The following is a 20470-nucleotide window of genomic DNA, read 5'->3' as shown; positions in this document are numbered from 1 at the left end:
TGCCTTCCCTGTCATCCCCTCTAGATAAAACAAGAAAAAGAAAGGAGGAGCTTACCTGATATTCACTCAACCCCTTAGGTTAGAGGAGGTGGAAGGGTGGGGGACACTACAGGTGTAGTGTCTTGGGTTTGGCAACCTCCCAACTTATATACAGGTACTACACACCTTCCCAGAAATCCCCACGGCTGACTTCCGGTTTCCTGCTACTCTGAAACAAAGAAAAACAACTCCAAGAAAAAAAGTTAGTTAAAAAGCAAAGGCCGCTTCTCCTGCAAGGTAAGTTTTTAAAATTGGAAACTTACCTTCCCGACAGCCCGCTGGTTACTGCTCTCGCTGAAAAACTGAAGGCCGCTTCTCCTGTAAGGTAAGTTTTAAAATCGATAAACGTACCTTCCCGAAAGCCCCCTGGTTACTGCTCTCGCTGCTACCGCTGAAAAACTGAAGGCCGCTTCTCCTGTAAGGTAAGTTTTTAAAGGGGGAAACTTACCTTTCCGACAGACCCCTGGTTACTGCTCTCGCTGCTACCTCTGAAAGACTGAAGCATTTGGCTTCAACTCCATCTAAAAGTTTGCTCATGTCGCAACGGTAGTGGGTCGGTCTTGAACAACGATGGGTCATAATACAGGAGGGAGATAGAGAACCTAGTGGAGTGGTGTAACAACAATCTCTCCCTCAATGTCAGCAAAACTAAAGACCATGGGCGGAATTCTCCGACCCCCTGTGGAGTCGGAGAATCGCCCGGGGCCGGCGTAACTCCCGCCCCTGCCATGGCCGGAATTCTCCCCCACCCGGGAATCGGCTGGGGTGGGAATCACGGCGCGCCGGTCGGCGGGCCCCCTGCGCCGGTCGGTGGGCTCCCCATGGCGATTCGCCTGCCCGCGATGGGACGAAGTACCACCGCTGTCAGGCCTCTCCCGCCGACGTGGTTTAAACCACCTCTGTTGCCGGCGGGAGCAGGCGGCGCGAGCGGGCCCTGGGGTCCTGGGGGGGGGGGGGGGGGGGGGCACGGGGCGATCTGACCCCAGGGGGTGCCCCCACGGTGGCCTGGCCTGCGATCAGGGCCCACCGATCGGCTGGCGGGTCTGTGCCGTGGAGGCACTCTTTTTCTTACGCCGCCGCCACGGCCTCCACCATGGCGGAGGCGGAATTGACCCTCTCCACCGCGCATGCGTCGGGGTGACGTCAGCGGCTGCTGACACTCCGGCGCATGCTCGGACTCACGCCGACCGGCGAAGGCCTTTCGGCCAGCCCTGACGCCGGTCAGCGGGGTTCCAAAGGCCGTTGGTGCCGGTCGACGGAGCAGGAGCCACTTTGGTGCAAGCCTAGCCCCTAAAGGTGCGGAGAATTCGCCACTCCAGTACGTCGGGACCCCCCCGCCCCGCCGGGTAGGGGAGAATCCCGGCCCTGGTCATTCACTTCAGGAAACAAAGTATCGTACACCCACCCCATCTGCATCAACGGTGCCGACGGGGAGATGGCTGACAATTTCAAATTCCTTTGTGTGCACATTATCAACAATCTGTCCTGGTCCACCCAAGTAGACGCTATGACCAAGAAGCACAACAGCGCCTATACTTCGTCAGGAAACTAAAGAAATTCGGCATGTCCACATTGACCCTTACCAGTTTTTCAAGATGCACGATGGAAAGCATCCGATCTGGCTGCATCACAGTCTGCTATGGCAACTGCTCGGCCCAAGACGATAAGAAACTACAGAGAATCATGATCACAGGTAAGCCTATCACATGAACGCACCTCCCATCAATTGACTGTCTACACCTCCCACTGCCTTGGGAACAGCACAATCAAAGACCCCTCCACCTGGGTTACTAACTCTTCAAACTTATTCCGTTGGGCAGGAGATTCAAAAGACTGAGAACACAATCACAGATTCAAAAACAGCTTCTTCCCCACTGTTACCAGACTGCTGAATTACCCTTTTATGACTGATCTGATATTTCCCCACATCTTCTCTACTGATGAGTAGTACTGCATTCTGTGTGCTTGTGTTTATGTATTTGCATTGTATATTTATGTATGTCCTGTGTTTTTTTTCATGTGTGGAATGATATGTCTGGACTGTATGCAGAACAATACTGTTCACTGTACCTCGTGTCATGATATGCAAACATGCAACCAATGAACACTCAGAACAGGACACAACCAATGGGCATTCAGGACATTCAGAGGTGGCATCACCACAAGGGGGCATGACATAAAAGGGATGAGGCACTCACACCTTGCCTCTTTCCACAGACAGACATCTAGAGAGTTAGACAGGGTTGATCAGCAGCATTACACCCCAGCACGTGGCTTAGAGCAAGCTGGTACAGTTAGACTGAGTTACTACAGTTAGATCAGCAGTGAGTCAAACTCATTTGAGAACTGTGTTAATAGTTCAATAAACACGTTGAACTCATTTCAGAGTCTTGAGCATCCTTTAGTTAAGACTGCATCAAGTAGCAGCCTGTGCTATCCGAAGCAGCAGAACACAACATGATACGAGGAGTGACTGTTCAATCTATTTAGTTAAATTCAGCAAGATCCGTGACAACCAGCTATTGAATACAGGCACAATGGACAAGATTCAGGCTCCTCATCAGCTCAGGACCACCGGCAATCTTAGTGCCAACTGCCGATCATTCAAGCAGAAATTTCAACTATACGTGGAAGCATCCAACCTCAATGGCACGACCGATGCTCGGAAGATAGCTCTTCTACTCACCACTGTGAGTGACCATGCGATAGAGATCTTCAACTCCTTTCACTTTTCCGAAGGGCAGGGCAAATCGAAGTACCAAACCATCCTGGACAAATTCGACAGCCACTGCGAGGTGGACATGAACGAAATCTTCGAGCGCTACAACTTCAAGCAGAGGATGCAAGGTAAAGACGTATCCTTCAACTCCTATCTAACTAACCTTAGGCTGCTAGCGCAATCCTGAAACTTCGGTGATGTCACTGACTCCATGATCAGAGACCAAATCGTTTTCGGAGTCCATTCTGATCTTCTGCAAGAGCAATTGTTGAAAATCAAGCACATGACCCTGCCAGTCGCGATCGAAAGGTGTACTATGCATGAACACTCTAAAAATCGCTATTCACAGTACAAAACGGCAGAAAGTGAAAAAACAAGCCTCCCTTGGGGTGGAGAGTGTTTAGGTCATCTCCCGGATGCAGCGCCTCCATATTGCCGAAAGCAGCCATTTAACGCGCTCTTCCCGGGGCATGCGCAATGCGATCGGGGAATACGAAACGGCTGAAAACCGCACTGTGCAGGTGCAGATGTCCGAGAACCGCACCGTGCATGCGCAACGACACACTGAGTATCTGACGTGTGCGAACTGCGGCACCGCCCATTTTTTAAACAACTGCCCTGCAAGAGGCAAACGCTGTTTAAACTGTGGGAAACCAAACCACTATGCAGCCCTGTGCAGATCTGCACCACCAGTCAGGAGCCAGCTCTCCCAATTCTGACAGCGGCACATCAGAAGTGTGCAATGCCGAATGCGTATCTCTGATCTAGGCAGTGCGACGGATCCAGATGATGAATACCTGGACAACACTTACCGAGTGGGCATTATTACAAAGTGTGAATACGCCACACCGGACACATTGCAAGTCCAATCAATCCTGGCAGTGGATTCCGAGGACGAATGGCATGCAGTGATGAAGGTCAACCACTGCCCCATCCAGTCCAAACTGGACACAGGTGCCTCCGCCAACTTGATTTCGCAGGTGGGCTTCAAGAGAATCAAGAAGCCCCCCACAATCCTTCCAGCTCCCTGCAAAATCCTGGACTACAATGGAAACGCAATCAAGGCACTGGGGTCCTGCCATTTGCAGGTGTCCAGCCGACACACACAAGCAACCTTATGCTTCGAGATTGTTAAACCAGACAGGGCGTCCCTGCTAGGTGCACATGCCTGCAAGCAACTGAACCTCATTCAAAGGCTCTACACCATGATGCCATCCCATTGGGATCTTCAAGGCAGCTTCGACGACATCCTAACCCAGTACCCTGATGTATTTAGCAGGATGGACACGCTGCCGTACGAGTACAAGATTCTACTGCGGCCTGATGCCAATCCAGTGGTCCACGCACCCACGATGAGTCCCTGCTCCACTGAGAGAGTGCCTGAAAGCAGAACTCACAAGTCTACAACAAAAAGGCATCATCTCCAAAGTCACTGAACCAACCGACTGGGTCAGCTCGATGGTGTGCGGATAGAAGCCGTCGGGAGACCTACGCATCTACATTGACCCCAAGGATCTATACAAAAATATTATGTGGGAACATTACCCCATCCCGAAGAGGGAGGAAATCACGAGTGAGATGGCACACGCGCGTTTTTTCACAAAATTGGACGCATCCCAAGGATTTTGGCAAATCCAACTTGAAGAATCCAGCAGAAGGCTCTGCACCTTCAACACATCTTTTGGCAGATTCTGCTACGACCGAATGGCATTTGGCATCATCTTGGCATCAGAGAATTCCATTGCATCATGGAACAGATGATGGAGGGAATAGAAGGGGTTCATGTCTCCATTGATGATATCATAATCTGGTCCACAACCCTAAAGGAACATTTGTCGTGACTCAAGAAAGTATTCTGACGCATATATGAACATGGCCTCAAGCTAAACAGGTCCAAGTGCTGTTTTGGGACATCCACGCTGAAGTTCCTGGGCGATCAGATTTTGCGATAGGTTGTGCGCCCAGACACAAACAAAATTAAAGCCATCGAGGCAATGAAAGTCCCCGAGGACAAGAAGGAAGTACTGCGCTTCCTGGGAATGGTCAATTTCCTTGGCAAGTTCATCCCGAATTTGGCCACACACATCACGGCCCTACGCAACCTGGTGAAAAAAATCAACCGCCTTTGAGTGGAAGGTGGAGCACTGAACTGAGTGGCTGGAGCTGAAAGCCTCGCTCACCACTGCACCCGTCCTTGCATTCTTTGACCCAGACCAAGAGACCAAGATATCCACAGATGCGAGTCAGGATGGTTCAGGATGGCAGTGTTGCTTCAAAGAGATGCCACATCATCCTGGGTACCAGCAGCATATGCGTCACAGGCAGTGACACCCACTGAGACCAGATATGCTCCGATTGAGAAGGAGTGTTTAGGTCTTCTCACCGGCATCCTCAAATTTCATGATTATGTCTACGGCTTGCCAACATTCACTGTTGAGACGGATCATAGGCCTCTGGTCCACATCATCCAAAAGGACCTGAACGACATGACGCCTCGTTTGCAGAGACTTCTGCTCAAACTCCGGAGGTATGATTTCAATTTGGTGTACACACCTGGCAAGGAGCTCATCATTGCCGATGCATTGCCCCGCTCCATCAACTCAGCCAGTGAACCACTGGAGATCATCCAGCACATTGAATTGCAGGTACAACTGTGTGCAAGCACTCTCCCGGCAACAGATGAGAAGATCGTTCTCATCCAAGAAGAGACGGCCAAAGACCCCGTGTTGCAGCGAGTCATCCACAACCTCAGCAATGGCTGGCAGAAAGGGCAATACCGTCAATTCTACAACGTCAAGGATGGCCTGACGCTGATCGACGGCATCCTGCTCAAGCTGGACAGGACAGTCATCCCGCTACGTCTCCAGAGCATGGTGCTGCTGCAGATTCATGAGGGACACCTGGGCATAGAAAAGTGCAGACATAGGGCTCGGCAAGCTGTCTACTGGCCCGGCATCAACCAGGACATCACAGACATGGTCCTGAACTGCAAAACCTGTCAGAAGTTACAACCAGAGCAGAGCAAGGAGACACTTCAACCACATGACCTAGAGACCTCTCCGTGGTCCACGGTTGGCACTGACCTATTCCACGCAACTATATCTTAATCATTGATTCCTTTTCGAACTATCCTGAGGTGCTGAAGCTGCCAGACCTCACCTCATCATCAGACCTCATCATTAAAGCGTGTAAAGAGACATTCTCACGATATTCTCCGAGCACCGTCATGAGTGACAATGGCCCGTGCTTCCACAGTCGAGAATGGTCCACGTTTGCCAAGAGCTACAATTTCAGGCATTTCACCTCCAGTCCGCACTATCCGCAGTCCAATGGCAAAGTCGAAAAAAGGGGTCCACATCGTCAAGCAGCTCATCCGCAAGGCCTCGGAATTGCTTCCAACATACACCTTGCACTACTTGCGTACCGGGCGACTCCCTTGTTCACTGGCATGTCACCAGCTCAACTGCTGACGAACAGGGACCTGCGGACGATGCTTCCAGCCATATACCTGCCCAACCTTGATCACCTCCCGGTGCTGCAGAAGATGCAGCAGCTTTGCGACAGCCAGAAGCAGGGCTAGGACGCACATGCCAACGATCTGGACGTGCTATCCCCACGAGACACGGTCAGGATCAAGATACCGGATGGTGGGTGGTCTGCTCCGGCTGTCATTGTTTGACAGGCCGCGCCCAGATCCTATGTCATACGTATGTCCTATGTACTACAGGAGCGGTTGAATAAACTTGATTTGTTCTCACTGGAACAATGGAGGTTGAGGGGCGACCTGATAGACGTCTACAAAATTATGAGGGGCATAGACAGAGTGGATAGTCAGAGGCTTTTCCCCAGGGTAGAGGGGTCAATTACTAGAGGGCATAGGTTTAAGGTGAGAGGGGCAAGGTTTAGAAGAGATGTACGAGGCACGTTTTTTAACATAGAGTGTAGTGAGTGCCTGGAACTCGCTGCCGGAGGAGATGGGGGAAGCAGGGACGATAGTGACAATTAAGGGGCATCTTGACAAATACATGAATAGGATGGAAATAGAGGGATATGGACCCAGGAAATATAGAAGATTTTAGTTTAGTCGGGCAGCATGGTCAGCACGGGCTTGGAGGGCAGAAGGGCCTGTTCCTGTGCTGTACTTTTCTTTGTTCTTTCTTTGTATGGTTGATGGCTCCATTGTGTGAAGTAATCGAAGAAACGTTGCTTGGCCACAACCACTTCCCCCTCCATTTCCACATGTCGAATTGCCACCTCCAGACACCTCAAACCACAAGGCCAGAAGTCATGCCATCCACTCGCCTGTCAAGACACCGTCATCCCCTACACCACCTCTCCGGCGCTCCTCGAGGATCAGACGTAAGCCTCAGACTGGACTTATGAGCATTCACATGTATATACATCTAAAGAAAAGGGGGGGGAGATGTCATGATATGCAAACATTCAACCAATGAACACTCAGAATAGGACACAACCAATGGACAGTCAGGACACTCAGAGGTGGCATCACCACAAGGGGCATGACATAAACACTATGAAAGGGATGAGGCACTCACACCCTGCCTCTTTCCACAGACAAACATCTAGAGAGTTAGACAGGGTTGATCAGCACCATCACACCCCAGCACGTGGCTTAGAGCAAGCTGGTACAGTTAGATTGAGTTACTACAGTTAGATTAGCAAGAGTCAAACTCATTTGAGAACTGTGTTAATAGTTCAATAAACACGTTGAACTCATTTCAGAGTGTGGAGCATCCTTTAGTTAAGACTGCATCAAGTAGCAGCCTGTGTTATCCAAAGCAGCAGAAAACAACAACTCATGACAATAAAACAAATCCAAATTCAAACCCCTCACACTAAAACTATGCCCCCTTATGACTGACCCCTCAACCAAGGGGAACAGCTGCTTCCTATTTAACCTGTCCAAACCCCTCACAGTCTTACACACCTCAACCATGTCCCCCTTAGCCTCCTCTGCTCTCAAGAAAACAATCCAAGCCTATCCATTCTCTCCTTATGGCTCAGATTCTCCGTTCTAGGCAATATCCAGGTGAATCTCCTCTGTACCTGCTCCAGTGCAATCATATCCTTCCAGTGGTGAAGTGACTCGAACTGCACACAGCCCTCCAGTTTCTGCCTAACCAACATTCTGTACAGCTCCATCATAGTCTTCTTTCTCTTACATTCTATGACACGACTGATGAAGGTTGGAGGATTCAAACACTTGCAGCAGGTCACAGATACATTTCACAGTAAACTCGAAGTTTAAATGTTCGTAACATGCCAAATATGTTTGCTCCTGGTTTCCGACCACTGCCCACCACACTTCCGATCACAACTCCCCTCCCACCTGACCTGATGGGAAAGTGCTGCTGCAGGTGGCCAGTGATACCTTTTCTCACTGACACGCAGTGTACCTCAGTTGGCTGGGCAGCTGGTTCGTGATGCAGGGCAAGGCCAGCACCGCGGGTTCAATTCCCGTACCGGCTGAGGTTATTCATGAAGGCCTCGCCTTCTCAACCTTGCCTCTCGCCTGAGGTGTGGTGATCCTTGGGTTAAATCACCACCAGTTAGCTCTCACCCTTAAAGGGGACAGCAGCCTGTGCTCATCTGGGACTATGGCGACTTTACTTTGCCTCAAACCCAGCCCCAATAAGAAGAAAATTGATAACTCTGGTTTTCAATGCATCGTGACACAAAGCTGAAAATATTTGAATGGCTGTCAGTTAATGTATAAGGAGCCAGGTACATCTTTGAGGAATGTATTATAAGCAGCATGTCAATCATATATACCCCACCTCCCTTTGCATGTATTAAAGGGTTTGAACAGCTTCCGAGTATCCATGAGGTGTCAGAGTTATTTTGACATTGAGCCTTCCCCTCCAAATGCTCCTTCATCCCTGCATGCAAATAGCGTGGAATGCTTTTTGCATTGGTCTGTCAGCACATTCATTACGGAATTCTGCTTTTTCACATGCTTTACATGGCTGCAGAAGCAATCCTGACTTCTTTTGCTGCTGTTTCTGACAGTGTGCTAAGATTTTGTGGTCAAGCCACTGGAGTGGAACTTACAGGCATGACTGAGACAAGCTGACACATTGAAGGCACAATACCTTACATGGCCACTGTACTTGCAGGCACGACTGATTATGGGGCATGGAATTGGAGCTTCTGCACCCTGCTGTTGCCTCTTTGGTGGGTTCTCTGACTTCCCCTGGATGCCTTCGCTGTGAGTTCACCTTGACATTCAGGCAGCAAAGAATTGTGATTCTTTAGAGACTGTTGCACCATAATGAAGGGAGCCCCAGACTCAAACAGGCCCAAGTGGTATGTTAAGCAGTTGAATTGATTCTGAACGGCAAATCAGGTGGATGAATGGGCAGTGGCTGCTGGCGTAGGACAGTGTACCAGTAATCAGACGTAGCTGCAGAGGGCTTCCCCATCATATCCCAGAAAACCAGGCAGTGAATGATAGAACTGGAATCCAGTCTTCACCTTTATAAGCTTTTATTTACATAGATACACTTTCCAAGCATGTATCTCCAAAACACAAACATCCACAGCTCCAGCCTGCTGCTTTATATTCCTTCACTGCAACCAATGAAAAACAAATTAAGTAAATGAACAATAGACAGGACAGTCCCTGAAAGGGACATTAACTAAAAACCAGATCACAAAAGATAACTTACAATAATTCAAATTAAGATCTGGGGCACGATCCAACGGCCATGTTGCAGGCGAGAAGCAGCTCACCGCAGCACAGCGTGGCCAATAGTTGGGAGACACCACTCCTGGGATCTACCCATCTCGCAACGCCTCGTAAGATTTAATGCAATCTGACGAGACATTACGATGTAATTCCCGCCCATTGTGGGCATGATCACCTTTTAGCAAATCTGCATATTAAAGCGAAACAGCAAGTCTCACTTTAATGTGCAGATTCCTGAGGTACCCGAGGTGTTGGGATCTATCTCCTCCACTTCAGCGGCCCAGGGTAAGCAAGTGAATTTCAGTACTGTTCTCCACAAACAGGGACCAGATGGAACAGCAATTGTGGGGGTCTCCCAAGGGATCAGAGACCCCCCCAGGTGCATGATCTTTGGGCAGGGTGGCACCCTGGCATTGTTGGTGCCAGCCTGGCACACTGGCACCCAGACAGTGCCACATGAGTGCCAGCCTGGCACTGCCAAGGTGTTGAGATGGCAGGGGCACTGCCTGGTGCCAAGCTGGCATTTTACATGTGCTGGCGATTGGGCCGGGAGTGCCTGCATGGGTGTTGGGGCGGGGGCCTTCAGCCTCCAAGCCTATGCTGATCACGTGTCCTATCTAGACCAGCCACCTGTATCCTTCTATAACCCATCTATTAATGGCCGGGATTCTCTGACCCTGCACTGGGTCGGAGAATCTCCGCAGGGAGTCGCGAATCCCACCCCGATGCCAGCTTCCCTATTCTCTGGCGCTGTTTTTCAGGCGCCCGCGGGATTCCCGCCACACTGGTCGGTTCTCCGGGCCCCGATGGGCTGAGTGGCCGACGAGTTTGGCCGAGTCCAGCCGGCGTGGATTACTCACCTCCCACACGGCAGGACCTGGAAGGTAAGTGTGCGGGGTCCGTCATGGAGGGGGGGTGGGGTGATCCGACCCATGATCGGAGATCGCCCCGCGATCGGAGCCTACCGATCGGCGGGCAGGCTGGTTCCATGAGGGCCTACTTTACTCCATGCCGGGCCCCTGTAGGGTGCCGCCATATTGCCCGTGGGCCGGGGTGGAGAAGGGAACCCCCGCGCATGCGCGGAAATACGCCAGCCATTTGGCGCATGCGCGAACACTCGCGGGCCATTCGGCGCCAGCTGGAGCTGCACGAACGACTCCAGCTGCAACCTAGCCCCTAGAAAGGGGAGAATTCCTCACTTTCGGGGGCTGTTGATGCCGAAGTAGCTGGCGCTTGTTTTCACGTTGGCGTGGGGACATAGCGCCATTATTGGAGAATCCCGCCTCCTGTGTCTAGCGAGATAAATCTTAAAGGTCACAAACGTATCTGCCTCAACCCCCTCACTTGGCAGTGCATTCCAGGCCGCCACCACCCTCAGTGTAAAAATACTTGCCCCACACATCTCCACCGAATCTATCCCCCCGCACTTCGAACTTGTGCCCCCTTGTAATTGTCATTTCAGCCCTGGGAAAAAGCCTCCCACTTTTCACCCTATCTATACCCCTAATAACTTTATAAACTTCTATCAGATCGCCCCTCAGCCTCCAACTTTCTGGGGAGAATAATCCCAGTTTATTTAAACTCTCTGATGCACCATCAATTGCACGCGAGGCGAGTGATTTACCAATGTCAGGCTTTAATTAACTAGAACACAGCCTGGCGATCGTCTACAGTGGAAAAGGCCGATCGTCAGGCTTCTGAGCATTTATACCTCGTTGATAGAGGCGTGGTTAACTCAGCCTCTCGGCCAATCGGTCGAGAGGCACATGACCGACCAGGGCCAATGGTAAGCCGACGTTCTGGCCCAATGGCAGACGAGTATGCAGATCATATCATCACACTCTCCTCATAGCCAATACCCTCCATACCATGCAACATCCTGGTAAACCTTTTTTGTAGTCTCTCCAAAGCCTCCAAGTCCTTCTGGTCGTGTGGTGACCAGAATTGGATACAGTATGTCAAATGTGGCCAAACCAATGTTCTATATAATTGTAACAAATTTGGGAACTTTTATACTCGATGCCCCATCCGTTGAAGGCAAGTATGCCATATGCTTTCTTTACCATCATTTCTACCTATAAGGATCTGTGGACCCATAAGTCCAGATCTCTCTGTGTGTCCATGTTCCTGATGGTTCTTCCATTTATTTTGTAGCTCCCACCTGAATTGGATCTACCAAAAAGCATCACCTCACATTTGCTCAGGTTAAATTCCATCTGTCATTTATCCGCCCAATTTTGCAGTTTATCTATATCCTATCATAGAATTTACAGTGCAGAAGGAGGCCGTTCGGCCCATTGAGTCTGCACCGGCTCTTGGAAAGAGCACCCTACCCAAGGTCAACACCTCCACCTATCCCCATGACCCAGTAACCCCACCCAACACTAAGGACAATTTTGGACACTAAGGGCAATTTATCATGGCCAATCCACCATAGAACATAGAACAGTACAGCACAAAACAGGCCCTCCGGCCCTCGATGTTGTGCCGAGCAATGATCACCCTACTCAAACCCACGTATCCACCCGATATCCGTAACCAAACAACCCCCCCCTTAACCTTACTTTTTAGGACACTACAGGCAATTTAGCATGGCCAATCCACCTAACCCGCACATCTTTGGACTGTGGGAGGAAACCGGAGCACCCGGAGGAAACCCACGCACACACGGGGAGGATGTGCAGACTTCGCACAGACAGTGACCCAAGCTGGAATCGAACCTGGAGCTGTGAAGCAATTGTGCTATCCACAATGCTACCATGCTGCCGTATTCTCTGACAATCTTCATCACTATCCACAATTCCTGTAATCTTAGTATCACCCATAAACTTGCTAATCTGACCAGCTACGTTTTCTTCTGAATCATTTTGATATATTGCAAACAGCAGAGGTCCCAGTACTGATCCCTGCGGTACACCACTAGTTGCAAACCTTCATTCGGAAAAACACCCTTCCACTGTTACCCTCTGTCTTCTATGGCCAAGCCAGTTGTGAATCCATCCAGCTAGTTCACCCCTGACCCCATGTGATTTAATCTTTTGCACCAGCCTGCCATGAGGGACCTTGTCAAATGTTTTAGTAAAGTCCATGTAGACAACATCCATTACCCTTCCCTCGTCAATCATTTTTGTCACCTCCTCACAAAACTCAATTAAATTAGAGAGATGACCTCCCTCGTACAAAGCCATGCTGTCTGTCGCTACAAAGACATTCACTTGCAAATGTGCATAGATCCTGTGGCAGTCAGTATTAGGGGTATTACGGTACCCCGGACAATGCTGTAAGACCATTGGTGTGGGAGGCACCCGCGACTGCTATATCATTGGCGAAGCTTGCCTGCTGGTTCCGCCCAGTAAAATGGAGTATAAGAGCCCGGTGAGCCCAGAGATCTACACCCTCATCGAGGATGTGGACACTATATTCGCCCAGTGAATCAGGTCGAGGCCCGACATCTGCTAGTGACGAGGCGGCAAATCCCCGTGGAATCACTGGAGGACTTCTACCGTGCACTTCTGGTGTTAGGTAGGAACTGTGACTGCCCACAAGTTTCAGCCAGCGACCACACAGAACTTTTGATCCGGGGCGCATTTGTTGCAGGTATGGTGTCCTCCCAAATCCGCCAGCGGCTGCTAGAGAGAGACACTAGGCCTCAAGGAGGCACGGGCCCTTGCTAGCTCCATGGATGTAGCCTCCCGAAACGCCCGCACGTACGTCCCCGACCGCGCGGCAGCCCCTTGGGCAGCGTGGAACCCCCCCCCCTCCGCGGCTGACTCCGATGCATCCCCCACCCCCCCGCAAGCTTGTGTGGCACGACTACCAGGCAACCCCGGAGGGCACCACTGCTATTTTTGCGGGCAAGCCAAGCACCCCCGGTGGCTCTGCCCAGCCCGCTCCTCCACCTGCAAAGGGGGCGGCAAAAAGGGCCATTTCATGGCGGTATGCCAGGCCCGGGCGGTCGCCGCGGTCTCCGGGAGCGAAACGATACGCCACCCCAACCTTCTCCATGAGCCACATGCGGCCAGCGGGCTCTGCCATCTTCCTTTCCCAGAGCTACGTGTGGACCCCGGGCGCCGCCATCTTGCTCCCTAGGGGCCACGTGCGACAGATGGGCATCGCCATCTTGCGCACCCTCAGCCATGTGCGACCATTGGGCGCCGCCATCTTGGCTCTAGTCTCAGGACCCCGATTCGGATGACCACTCATCGCCCGAAGAAAATTTCCAGCTTTTGCCACGACTTGCCTCGATGACCCTGGACCAGTCTCGGCCCCGAACGCTTATGACCGCGCTCATCAATGGGCATAAATAGTCCTGCCTGATCGACTTCGGGAGCACAGAGAGGTTCATACACCCCAACATGGTAAGGCGCTGTTCTCTTCCCATCCACCCAGTTAATCAAAGAATCTCCCTGGCCTCCGGGTCTCACTCTTTGACATCCAATGTAACCTCCAAAGTTTAACTTTTAAATTCGGCGGGCTTATACCCACCCCCACTGTCTGCAGCCTCGCGACCCTCAAGGTCAAGCCGCCTTCCCTTTTTGCGAACCTCACCCCGGATTGCAAACCCGTCGCCACCAGGAGCAGACGGTACAGTGCCCAGGACCATACCTTCATTAGGTCGGAAGTCCAATGGTTACTATCGAGGCCAGCAACAGCCCCTGGAGAGCTCAAGTTGTAAAGACCGGGGAGAAGCATAGGATGGTCATCGATTATAGTCAGACCATCAACAGGTATATGCAGCTCGACGCTTACCCTCTCCCCGCATATCTGATTTGGTCAACCAGATTGCACAATACAAGGTCTTTTCCACGGTGGATCTCAAGTCCGCCTACCACCAGCTCCCCATCCGCCCTAGCGACCGCAAATACACTGCATTCGAAGCAGATGGGCGGCTCTACCACTTCCTAAGGGTTCCCTTCGGTGTCACAAATGGAGTCTCGGGAGATAGACCGAATGGTTGACTGATACGGTTTGCAGGCCACGTTTCCATACCTCGATAACATCACTATCTGCGGCCACAAGCAGCAGGACCACAACACCAACCTCCATAAATTCTTCCATACCGCAAAAATCCTTAATCTAACTTGCAACAAGGACAAATGCGTGTTCAGCACTGACCGTCTAGCCATCCTCGGCTACGTAGTGCATGATGGACTTAGGGACCCAGATCCGAACGCAGGCGCCTCCTCATGGAGTTTCCCCTCCCAGACTGCTCCAAGGCCCTGAAACGCTGCCTGGGATGTTTTTCATATTATGCCCAGTGGGTCCCCAACTATGCGGACAAGGCCCGCCCACTAATCCAATCCATGGTTTTTCCCGTCGGCAGAGGCCTGCCAGGCCTTCAGCCGCATCAAAGCAGACATCGCAAAGGCCACGATGCACGCAATTGACGAATCCCTTCCATTCCAAGTCAAGAGCGACGAGTCCGACGTAGCTCTGGCGGCTACCCTCAACCAAGCGGGCAGGCCCATGGCCTTCTTCTCACGCACCTTCCATGCTTCAGAAATCCACCATTCCTCAGTCGAAAAGGAGGCCCAGGCAGGCATTACCTGGCCGGCGATTCTTCCATTTCATCAAGACCCGCAATCTGCCCTACTCCATCGAGGAGGTCAGGACCACCATCAGGAACTGCCAAATCTGCGTGGAGTGCAAGCCGCACTTCTATAGGCCAGAGAACGCGCACCTGTTAAAGGCTTCCCGTCCCTTTGAACGCCTCAGTGTGGACTTCAAAGGGCCCCTCCCCTCCACTGACCGCAACACGTACTTCCTAAATGTGTTTGACGTGTACTCCCAGTTCCCATTCACCATCCCCTGCCCCGACATGACCGCAGCCACTGTCACAAAAGCCCTCCACAGTATCTTTACACTGTTCAGTTTCCCCGCCTACATACACAGCGATAGGGGGTCCTCCTTTATGAGTGACAAACTGCATCAATTCCTGCTCAGCAAGGGCATTGCCTCGAGCAGGACGACCAGTTACAACCCTCGGGGAAACGGGCAGCTAGAGAGGGAGAATGGAACGGTTTGGAAGACCGTCCTACTGGCCCTACGGTCCAGGAATCTCCCAGTCTCCCACTGGCAGGAGGTCTTTCCTGATGCTCTCAACTCCATCCGATCACTGCTGTGTACCATGACCAACCAAACACCTCACGAACATCTCCTTGTCTTCCCCAGGAAGTCCTCCTCCAGGACCTCGCTCCTGACCTGGCTGGCAGCTCTTGGACCCATCCTGCTCCGCAAACACGTGCGGGCGCACAAGTTGGACCCATTGGTCGAGAGGGTCCACCTCCTTCACGCTAACCCTCAATACACCTACGTGGCATACCCCGACGGCCGACAGGATACGGTCTCCCTTCGGGACCTGGCGCCCGCTGGATCCCCACCCACACCACCACCCTCCTCCCTCGCAGCAGCGCACCCCACAGCCGCCCCCTTCCCAGGTAGATCAGTCCTCCCACCGGTCCCATCCAGGGGTGATGAAGCTGCCGAAGCCACGCTCCCGGAGCCACAGATGCCCAAGCCGGCACCTGCATCACCGCCGAAGCTACGACAATCGCAGAGGACGACCAGGCCCCCCAATCGACTAATTGCTTCATTCTGATTGTAAATAAATACTGTAAATAGTTGTGACATGTAACGAGGCAAAACACTGTGCTAATGTATACCAGGTACCACCATAACCTCAACCTCTACCCTGTATAACTTGAGACAACCACCCCGCCGGTCTCTTTTTTTAAACAGGGGGTGAATGTGGTAGTCGGTATTAGAGGTATTATGGTTACCTGGACAATGCTGTAAGACCATTGGTGTGGGAGGTACCTGAAACTGCTATATCATTGGTGAAGCCTGCCTGCTGGTTCCGCCCAGTAAGGCAGAGTATAAGAGCCTGTGTCTCCCCAGCTGTTGCATTATGTACCTGCGCTGCTGGGGGAAACATCTAGTACAATAAAGCCTTCAATTGTCGTCCAATCTCGTTTCTGGAGTCATTGATCGAGCATCAGATCCTATCTCTGAAAATATGTTCCAATAATTCACTATCACTGACGTCAAGCTCACTGGCCGATAAATACCCAGGTTATCCTTTCTACCCTTAAATAACGGGACAACATTGGCTATCCTTCAATCCTCTGGAACCTCACCTGTGGCTAACGAGGAAACAAAGTTTTCTATTATAGGCCCAGCAATTTCATCTGTTGTCTCCCTCAATAAATTTTTGATAGATGCCATCTGGCCCTGGGAGTTTGTCTACCTTAATGCTTTTTAATACACCTAACACTCCCTCTCTCGCAATAATGACTTGCTCTAAAGTATTTACGCACCCTCTGAGACACCATCAATCAACATATCCCTCTCCTCTGTGAATACCAATGCAAAGTACTCATTAAGGATCTCACCTACTTCCTTTGGTTCTACACATAATTTCCCTCCTTTGTCCTTGAGTGGCCCAACTCTTTCTCTAGCTACCCTCTTGTTCCTGATATACGTATAAAATGCCTTGGGATTCTCCTTAATCCTGTCTGCCAAGGACAATTTGTGACTCCTTTTTGCCCTCCTAACACCCTGTTTGAGTTCTTTTCTACTTTCCCTGTATCCTTCAAGTGCTTCATCTGTTTTTAGTTGCCTGGACCTCACGTTTGCATCCTTTTTCTTTTTGACTAGACAATTTTCCTGGTCATCCACGGTTCTTGAATCCTGCCTTTCCTGTCCCAAACAGCAGCCTCTAGTCTGGTTTTATTTGGCCTTCCCCCAATTTAGCACTTTAACCCAAGGACAACACTCATCCTTTTCCATGAGTATGCAAAAGCTTACGGAATTGTGGCCAGTTCCCCCACTGCAGCTTTGATGATCTGGCCGGGCTCTTTCCCTAGTACTAGTTCCAGTATAGCCCCTCTCTAGTTGGAGTATCCACATATTGTTCCAAAAGATCTCCCTGGACACACTCAGCAAATTTCTCACCATCCGGGCCCCTAGCCCTAAGGATTTCCAGTCAATGTGAGGAAAATTAAAGTCTCCCACTACAACAACCCTATTATTTCAACGTTAATCCAGAACCTGCTTACATATCTGTTCTTCAACTTCCCGTAGGCTGTTGGGAGGCCTGTACTACACCCCCATCATAGTGCCTGCCCCCTTCCTGTTTCTGAGTCTCTCATTACTTGATTCTTCCAAGGTGTCCACCCTCTGTACAGCTGTAATATGTTCTCTAACCAGTATTGCAACTCCCCCATCTCTTTTACTTTCACCTCTGTCTTGCCTAAAACACCTATATCATGGAATATTTAGCTGGTTTGTTTTTAACCAAGTCTCCGTTACCGCAACCAAATCCAAGCTCTGCACATGAATCAAGGCTCTGTCTTACCTGTTACACTCCGTGCATTGAAGCAGACGCACTCCAGATCTCCAGGTCCACTGTGTTTGACCTTCCCAAGCCTGCCCTTCCTCTTAGCCAGCCTTGCCCTGGTACCATGCTCATCCCCAGTCTCTACACTTGCTGTGATGAAGGAGCTGGTGATTCGAAACAAACCTGTTGGATTTTAACCTGGTGTTGTAAGATTTCTTACTGTCTGCACTTGTTGGCTTAGTGTTCTGATTCCCACCCCCCTGCCACATTAGTTTAAACCCACCCAAACCGTACTATCAAACCTCCCAGCCAGGATATCCTCTCCAAAGATACCTGACTGCCAACATGAACCCGGGATAGAGGCAGACAGTCAGATCAGAGGACCCCACTGCCCAGACCAATTAAAGGTCAATTTGTCCGCTGCTTTATATAGGAATACAACCTGAATACAATTGATTGAATACAATTAACACAACTCTTGGTCAAATTGCCTTTTTTGGTTTATAAGTGTGCAATTTATTTGCATGATTGCACGAGGCGAATTTCAAATAAGCTGGACATTCAAAGATTTGACCCTTTCCAGCCGATGTAAGTGATGGGAGTGATGCAGGGAAAACATATATTCATGCAAGTGAAATCTGTGATTGCTTGGACTTTAGGGAAATCTTTCTTTCTTCAAAATTGAAATGCTCTATCATACTCCCATTGGCTGTCAATAAGGGTGTAAATGTAATCATCCTGGCAAACAATGCGCATTTGAACAACTTAATGCATTTATGCATAGCTGATTTACTAAAGTTGCTGATGTCTTTAGCAGCAGACTAAATGCTCCGGTAGAATAAAGGGACAGGATATAAAAGCAATATAGAGGCACTGGAGAAGGTGCAAAAAAAAAAAAATCACCAAAATGATTCCCGAACTAAGAGGTTATACACATCATGAAAGATTGAACAGGCTGAGTCTCTTCTCTGGAAAGGGCTGTGTGAGTGGTGACCTCAGAAATGTTTAAGATTTTGAAAGGCCTTTGTAGGGGAGACACAACAAAGATGCTTCCATGTGTGTGTGTGAGACCTGAACAAGGGCCATGAATGTAAGAAATCCAATAAGGAATTCATGAGAAACGTCCTTTACCCAGAGTGGTTAGAATTTGGAATTCACTATCATGTTATTGTAATGATATAATGCCTCATCCCTCAGAAGGGGTTCAGTAACTGCATTTCATTTATTAGGACAGTTATATAGGTTTAAAGCTTGAAGACATGAGAGCTTTGTATGTGTGTGCTCTGCTCAAAGAAAAGTAAATCCAGAACTGGATCACAGGACACACTTCCCTTCTAATGATGTCATGCTGCTATCCCGTAAAGGCATTTCACAGCACTTACTCCCACATGATGCAAGAAAATAACATAAGAACCTAAGAAATAGGACCTGGTGTAGGCCATTCAGATCTTCGATCCCGCTCCACCATTTAATGAGATCCTGGCTGTTTTTCTACTTCAATCCCATTTTTCTGCATCCTTGATGTTTTTAATATATTGAAATGCTGCCAGGTACCCGGGTTCAATTCTGGCCTTGGGTGACTGTCTTGTGGAGTTGACACGTTGTCCCCGTGTCTGTGTGCGTTTCCTCCGGTGCGGCTGGTTCCCTCCCACAGTCCAAAGATGAACATAGAACATAGAACAGTACAGCACAGAACAGGCCCTTCGGCCCTCGATGTTGTGCCGAGCAATGATCACCCTACTCAAACCCACGTATCCACCCTATACCCGTAACCCAACAACCCCCCCCCCCCCCCCCCACCTTACTTTTTAGGACACTACGGGCAATTTAGCATGGCCAATTCACCTAACCCGCACATCTTTGGACTGTGGGAGGAAACCGGAGCACCCGGAGGAAACCCACGCACACACGGGGAGGACGTGCAGACTCCGCACAGACAGTGACCCAGCCAGGAATCGAACCTGGGACCCTGGAGCTGTGAAGCATTTATGCTAATCACCATGCTACCGTGCTGCCCCTATGATGTACAGGTTAGGTTGGATTAGCCACACTAAGTTGCACCTTAGTGTCCATGGATGTGTAGGTTAGGTGAAGGGGTTACTGAGATAGGGCAGGTGAGTGGATTTGGGTGGAGTTCTCTTTCAGAGGGTCGGTGAGAACTTGATGGGCCGAATGTCTCCTTCTGCACTGCAGGTTTTCTATGATTCTATGAAATCTATCAATCTCAGCCTTGATCGCATTGAATGGCGTGGCAGGCTTGAAGGGCCTAGTGACCTACTGATGCTTCCATCTCCTGTGCTCTTGTGTATTCTAAACATACTCAACAACTGAGCCTCCATAGCCTTCTGTGGTAGAGAATTCCAAAGATTCACCACCCTCTGAATGAAGAAATTCCTCATCTTAGTCCTAAAAACCTGCTGCTTATTCTGAGATTGTGTCGACCCCTTCCCCCTCCCCCATCCCCACCCCCCGCACAGGGGAAATAAGGGGCTGGTTTAGCACAGTGGGCTATATAACTGGCTTGTAAAGCAGACCAAGGCAAGCAGCGCAGGTTCAATTCCCGTACCAACCTCCCCGATGTGGCTTTTCACAGTAACTTCACTTGAAGCCTACTTGTGACAATAAGTGATTTTCATTTTCATTTCAATGTCATTCCAGCATCTAC

The sequence above is a fragment of the Scyliorhinus canicula genome, chromosome 4, assembly GCF_902713615.1.
Source record: "Scyliorhinus canicula chromosome 4, sScyCan1.1, whole genome shotgun sequence".
Taxonomy (NCBI): Eukaryota; Metazoa; Chordata; class Chondrichthyes; order Carcharhiniformes; family Scyliorhinidae; genus Scyliorhinus; species Scyliorhinus canicula.
The sequence above is the reverse complement of the archived record's forward strand: the minus strand, read 5'-3'. Positions refer to the sequence as shown.